Genomic DNA, 7,500 nt, shown 5'->3' on the forward strand with positions numbered 1-7,500 from the left:
CAATCCAAGTAGGCTATAGTAGTTTTGTTTGTCTGGTGTTTTCCGCATGTAAGCTAGGCCTATTAGTTCAAATGGGCTGGTAGCCTACAGCCTGAGGTTTTTTTTCCTTTTCCAATCAAGTAATCAATCAATCAAAATGTATTTGTGTAGCACAATACCCCCAACTACATATTTGATTCAAAGGGCTTTGGGTGAGACACCACAGCCAGCTGTCTCAGCTTCCCAATCCCTCCCAAAAACTGGCAATAACTCTAAGGTTAAACCAACGGAGACTGAAACATTCTTTTTGGGGATGCGTCAAGAATTCTCGTAAGACTAGTCTGACACCTGATTCCCCTGATTTTGTTTCAGACAAAGAAGAAACGTTCAGGGCAAGGCGATTATATCATATAAAAATGAAAATAGGATTCGGAATTTTGAATACGCATATCTTTGCTGTAGGCCATCAGGCGAATTGACTCACATAACATCTTGTCTCGAGGTTGAAAAACTTGGGCAACATCACAATGTTTTTTTGCAACTTGCTGACATTCGCACGACCGAACAAAACAAGCTCATATGCAAGTGTTTTTTTTTTTTTTAAGAACACATTTCAAGCTCTATGTAAATGCACTATGTAAGCACCGATAATAAACGTGCTGGTGGTGCGCAGCCGCCTCTGTCTGCAACAGATGGTTGCACTCCATAGGTTCCGTAAAAATACTACGTCTCACCTTTCCGCAGTAGATGAGAGTTTAGGTGATGTCCTCAAACCACCTCAGTCCTCAATGGCAGGTCACTGGGCGGTCTCCCTGAATATAATTTTGATCTGCTTCCGTCTTTTGGGGTTTGTGTTGGCTCTTCACCAAATAGCTTGTGCGTTGCGCACTTTGTGGCTACTTCTTCAGCTGCCCATTCAGTTATTCTGTCATGAAATCAAGTTTTAAAACGCCCTAGACCACCTGTTCATCATCACCTTAGTTCAGTTGGGTCTGTGCTCAGGTGATCTGTACTTGGACTTCATAAGTTTAAAAAAAAACTGTCGTGACATATGCCACTGTACCAGTGACGCAGCTGGAAGCGACTGACAGCCATCGGATAGATACGCCCACAACCCCGCTGAGTGGCTGATAGAAGAGTATGGGAGGGAGCAAAGGAGGCGAGAGCGGTGCGGTAGGTAAAGCCATAGATCTGTCATCTATTATATAGATCCGTGGGTACCAAAGCTTTCGAAATGTTTTCTAGTGTCGTTTCCCTTTTGGATGAGAGATGCGGCGATTTAGCCTACACGACGCCCTGTATCCTAGCGGAACAGCTATAGTTTTCTCCCCATCACTTTTACCTCTCCGACGCGCAAATTGACACAGGGAGATGCATCATGTGACCTTAATTCTGTCTAACAACCCAATTAATTGTTTTTTACCCAGTGATTTATTTCTATCGAGAAGTGTTGCAGTGACGTGGCCAAGAGACTTTTTTTTTTAATCTTGAGGCTTTACAGGTTCCAGCAGTCGAGCGCAGTTAGTTACTTCCCCGTGTTGTCCACTAAGGGGAGTCCAAGACTCATAGATGCTGCTTGTCAGCCACTGAGTCCTACAGGGATCTCTACTGCTCATTAGGTTCAGGAGACCACCTTTATCATAGCGCACACACTCAGTAGCCTACTTACACACAGTCCTTCCGTTTCTTATGATAATGGTTTGTGCATTTATGAACTAATGTTACAATTAATGAATCATGTTAGTACTATAATCATGTCTAGCCTACACCACTTTGTAGACATGTCATATTTTCCTAACGCAACGGTTTACAAAGTGGGCGCCGGGGATCCCTGGGGGGCCGCGAGGGGGGCTAGGGGGATTGCAACAAGTTGGCGTGGAAAAACAAAATTAAGGTACTTGAATACATCACATAACTAATTTGCATCAAAAACAATACACATAAAATAAGCTAAACAATATTCCTATTAATATGGAAGTGAAAGAGAAAGCCCAACTGGGAAACTCAACACAAGTGCACACTGCACACAACAAAATTGCATTTATGCCTCACCCATGGAAGTAGGCAGCCCCCAATGGCGCCCGAAAGGGAGCTGTGCGGTGGGACGGTACGGTGCTCAGGGTACCTCAGTCATGGAGGAGGATGGGGGACAGCACTGGTTAATTACACCCCCCCCACCTACCTGGCGGGTCGGGAGTCGATCCTGCAACCTTTGAGCTCCAAGTCTGACGCCCTAACACCCACCCATGTATTATTGATATTATTTTATACAGTATATCCCAGTGGGGCACTGACTCATAGATGTAGACTATAGGGGTGTAGAAAGGGGGTGCACTGTAAACAAAAAAAATAGTGTGGCACACGCGACCCATGTAAGGAGGGGCTTTGCTGGTAAGTTTGGGAACCCCTGGCCTAACCATGCCACATACCAAGTAGGTGTATGAACTTTGAGCAATATACTGTATGATGTAGGCTTAAATCTGTGATTGTGCTAGTGGTTTTTAGGCTTGAATCACTATGCACGGTAGATGTGGCTCTACAGTAGATGGGGCTGTCAAACGTCAAGCGATTCTGTTTAAGAGTGCAGACCAGGGGGAGAAATAGGGCCCGGGCACTTTTGGCTTAAAGGGGCCCCTCGTAATTAGTGGCGCAGAACTGACTCACTGGTGGGCTCCGCACCCTCATGGGCCCCTATTTTGAGAAATGTAAAAAAATGTGTTCATAAATATATATATATATATATATTTACATTTCTGAAAATAGGGGTCCACGAGGGTGCGGCCCCAACGGGAAATGCCCGCTATGCCAGATGGCCAGTACAGTCCTGGTGCAGACATTCATGAGTTGGGCACCTCTAGTCCTTTGGTTTGGTACCTTCTCCATTTAGCATTGGCAATGCCTCTATAGTATTTTTCCCTTTTTTGAGAATATCTCTTACTCTTACATCTTCTTTTCTCTTCTTTTCTCTGGCTTTTCTCCATCTTCATCCCTCATTTTCTTTATTTTCATGCTCTTTCTGATTCTGTCTTTGTACTCAATTACTTTTTTGTTATTAAGAAGCTCTTTACACATATGAATATTTTTTTGAAAACATATTGGTTTTGGCCTCTCCTTTACATGTAAATGCAGATTTAGAATGTGCATTTCAAAAGTCTGGGTTTAACACTATCCCATTTAGGAGATTAAACCCACCTGTCACAATGGAGGTTTTATTTTTATCCATATGCCGTGTTTATACGCAAATGGATAAAAAAAAGAAAAACCTCATTTAATAATATCCGTACAATCAGCACCTAAAAGTAAAACTTGAGCCACTTTTTTGCATATAAGCGAATAACCCAAAGTGGCCCAATTTACCTGAATTCACCATATCATGAGCTGCAAACACTACATCATGACAGTGAAAGTGAAAGCCCCGTTGGGAAACTCCAACTCCTATCGTCATTGTGACACAGCACTCCACAATGCACAAGTGAACACTGCACACATCGAAATTGCATTTATGCCTCACCCGTACAAGGGGGCAGCCCTCAATGGCGCCCCAAGGGAGCAGTGCAGCGGGACGGTACCATGCTCAGGGTACCTCAGTCATGGAGGAGGATGGGGGAGAGCACTGGACACCCCACCAACCTGGCGTGTCGGGAGTCGAACCGGCAACCTTTGGAGTACAAGTCTGATTCCCTAACCGCTTACCCATGACTGCCCCATCATCATACAGTAGACAGATGGGCCCATTCACTTATTGCTAACACATTGATATGACAGCTTGCAACAGATTGGTCATTACAATGTTGGTGACAGTAAGGTTATAATACAGGCTCTCAGCAAAGGGGCCAAGGAACACGGCATCTTGAAAATGCACATGTTGATGCACCTGCCTCCACCTTCCAGCCCTCTAAAAGGCGGTAGAAGCCATGAAGTGTGTAAAATATAAATTATATGGCACTCTAAAATTACACACTCAGGCTCAACCTCAACCTTTTGATATTTTGATTTCATACAACCTCCCCCTTCTTCTTCTCTGTTCCTCTCCTCTCCTCTCCTCTCCTCTCCTCTCCTCTCCTCTCCTCTCCTCTCCTCTCCTCTCCTCTCCTCTCCTCACACCTCCTCTCCTCTCCTCTCCTTACACCTCATCTGCTCTCCTGACATATCCTCTCCTCTCCTCCTCAATTTTCCCATCGCTTCCCTCCTCTCACCTCTCTCCTCAATTCCTCCTCGTCCTCCTCGTCTTCCTCTCCTCTTCCCAATCTCTCCTCCCCCTCCTCTCCTACTGTATTTTCCTCTCCTCTCCTCTCCTCTCCTCTCCTCTCCTCTCCTCTCCTCCCCTCTCCTCTCCTCTTCTCTCGTCTTGTCTCCTCTCCTCTCCTCACACCTCTTCTCCTCTCCTCTCCAGTCCTCCCATCTCTTCTCTCCTCTCATCTCTATCCTCTTCACAATCTCTCCTCCTCTCTACTGTACTCTACACTATTTTCCTCTCCCCCTCTCTCCTCTCCTCTCCTCTCCTCTCCTCTCCTCTCTTCTCCTATCCCCCTCTCTCCTCTCTTCTCCTCTTCTCTCCTCTCCTCTCCTCTCCCCCCATCTCTCCTCTCCTCTCCTCTCCTCTCCTCTCCTCTCCTCTCCTCTCCTCTCCTCTCCTCTCCTATACCCCATCTCTCCTCTCCTATCCTCTCCTCTCCTCTCCTCTCCTCTCCTCTCCTCTCCTCTCCTCTCCTCTCCTCTCCTCTCCTCTCCTCTCCTCTCCTCTCCTCTCCTCTCCTCTCATCTCTCCTCTCCTCTCTCCCCCACCTCATTTCCTGTTCCTGTTCGGTGGGTGGGCGGTAGGGCTGCAGGCCTGGTGGGCTTATGGGAGATGGCATTTGGAGGCTGCTGCTGCTGCTTCTGGATGCTGCTGGTGGCTCACTCAGACACTGACTCACCGCTGCTCTGCTCCTCACGTACAGATTTAGCAGGAGAGGGGAGGGGAGGAGAGGAGAGGAGAGGAGAGGAGACGAGAGGAGAGGAGAGGAGGAGAAGAGAGGAGAGCAGAGGAGAGCAGAGGAGAGGAGGAGAGAGAGGAGAGGAGGGAGAGGGGAGAGGAGGAGAGAGGAGGAGAGAAGTGGAGAGGAGAGGAGAGGAGAGAGTAGGAGAGAGGAGGAGGAGGAAAGGAGAGGGGTGGAGAGGGGAGAGGAATAGGAGAATAGGAGAGGAGAGGAGAGGAGAGGAGACGAGAGGAGAGGAGGGGAGGAGAGGAGAGGAGAGAAGAGGAGAGGAGAGGAGAGGAGAGGAGAAGAGAGGAGAGGAGAGGAGAGGAGTGGAGAGGAGAAGAGCCAGGAGAACAGGGGAAAGGAGCGAGGGTTCCTTTAAAACAGCCCACATGAGCCCAATACAGCTTCTCCTGTGTCACTTGGTCTCAGGGGAAACTGGCTATCAAGACAGATAGTGGACTGTAGTCACAAACATAGTACACAAACATCCACAGTCATTTACAAATTTAGTAGGAGGCTCCAAACATCCAAACAAGCTCAAACCTGCTCTTTCTCTTCTGATGCTTGGTCCTAGATTAACACACGGTCTTACATGTGTCATAAATTGTATTCAATTTACCAGAACAGGCATGTTGTATTTTGCAAGATAAATGTACAGTAATAGCTGAAAAAATCAACTAATTACCTGTGTTATATTTTTATGATAATGTTTTAGGTTGTTGCCAGCTTTAGCAAAAACAGGTTACCTTTGCGTTGTGGACAGAAAAAGATCCACGGCTGGAAAACGGTGCCCAGTAAAAAGTATGAAAATGATTGTCAAAAACACTAATACTGGTATTTTTTATTGTGTAGTATTTGAACTCTGGCATGTCTCAGACCCTTGATCTTTTTGCACTCTCTCTTGTGTCTTGTAGTGCATTACACTGTGTATTGCACTACGAAAAAATTGCTAAATCTTTACTAATGCATTTCTGCTTGGTTATTGGCATCCTGAATTTAACAAAACTGATAGACAAGGTGTCTGAGGGGTTTTTAATGTTTTGCCATTTGTGAAATGTTAAAATAAATACTACATCTTTCTGCGGTGTGGGAGACCATTCAACACTCAACACACAACACTCATTCCATCGTTTCAAAGTACTTTGCACTTGTATGCTGCTCTTCAGAAACACACACACGTGCACGGATGCACAGACGCACGCACGCACGCACGCACGCACGCACGCATGCACGCACGCACGCACGCATACTGTACACACACACACACACACACACACACACACACACACACACACACACACACACACACACACACACACACACACACACACACACACACACACACACACACACACATTTTCTTGTTAAGTCAAGGTCTGTACCAATGTCTGTACCTTACCTAGAGAGAGAGGCAGGCTTGTATAATAGACACCTCTGCCTAAGGCTGTGGAGATCAGGGGTGACAGTACAGGTGTTTGCTGCTAGTTAGCTGGGGTGAGAGGACAGGTGTTCTCCCAGGTAGCAGGAGGAACGAGACAGGTGAGCTCCATACTGTATGCATTAGCCCCCATCACTTCAGTGTGATGGCATGCCGTGTGTGTGTGTGTGTGTGCGCGCGTGCGTCCGTGTCTGTGTCTGTGTGTGTGTTTGTGACATTCAAGTGCACTGACACCTCTATACTGTATTCACACAACACTAGGTTTTACACACTGACTAGATGACAGAACAGTCTCCAAATATAGACCTCTATCTCTAGACCCAATGACATGCATACAGGAGCATATAGGACCATATACAGGTCCTGGTGCATATTCTTCACAGTATGTCTTTATTTCTGGAAAGGAGAGGCTGGAGCACACTGCAGCTCTGTTTTCAAGACTTTATTTTGTTCACAGACTAAAGTCTTGAAAACTAAGCTGCGGTATGCTCCAGCCTCTCCTTTCCAGTGATGTCTGTCCCACTGTGATGCACCTGTAAGCTGAGTGAGGGATGATGCGTAGAGTCCTAATTTTACTATGTCTTTATTTCTTTCTTGCTGCTGGATGTTCATGTATTTCTATGTACTGGTTACTAACAGGGCTGCAGTCTTCATCAACTCAGTGGTTGTAGAAGTGATTAGTGGCTGTGGAAGACCTTTTACTAACGGTCACAGCACACATGCAGAGAATAAAAAATAAAACCAGTACTTCTTGTCCCAGGCCGGGTCTCAAGTCATGGATGCGAGTGCAAGTGTCCGCAGTCGCCACCTCCCACTGGACACCTGTTTCATGACGAGCGTTGCGGAGCGGAGTGAGAGCGGGAGTGGAGCGGGGGCCAGTCTGACAGCACAGCAGGGTGGCGTGCGTGGCACTCACAAATGACATGCAGGGGACCAGGGACAGAATAGGACTCCGTAGGACCCAGGACCAGGCAGGAAGACCCCCCCCCCACACACACACACACAAAAAAACTCCTCCCCCCCTCCTTCCATTGGTGTTGCTAGTTTCCAAAGAGATTCAAATTTTAGCCCAGATGTTTGAAAATTTGAAAATACAGTTAATCGTGTAATAATTAACAC

The 7,500-nt window shown here is 46.6% G+C and overlaps 1 protein-coding gene across 1 annotated transcript in view; it reads right to left on the reverse strand.

Annotated features, from left to right (window-relative positions):
• The window catches only part of LOC134438211 (transmembrane ascorbate-dependent reductase CYB561), a 16,939-nt gene extending 15,902 nt beyond the window's left edge, over window positions 1–1,037 (reverse strand). Inside the window, exon 1 of the mRNA XM_063187707.1 lies at window positions 714–1,037. The gene's annotated coding sequence lies outside the window, so the exon portion shown is untranslated. The remainder of the gene's footprint in view (window positions 1–713) is intronic.
• Window positions 1,038–7,500: the final 6,463 nt, after the last annotated feature.

This window comes from Engraulis encrasicolus, chromosome 2 (assembly GCF_034702125.1).
Source record: "Engraulis encrasicolus isolate BLACKSEA-1 chromosome 2, IST_EnEncr_1.0, whole genome shotgun sequence".
NCBI lineage: Eukaryota > Metazoa > Chordata > Actinopteri > Clupeiformes > Engraulidae > Engraulis > Engraulis encrasicolus.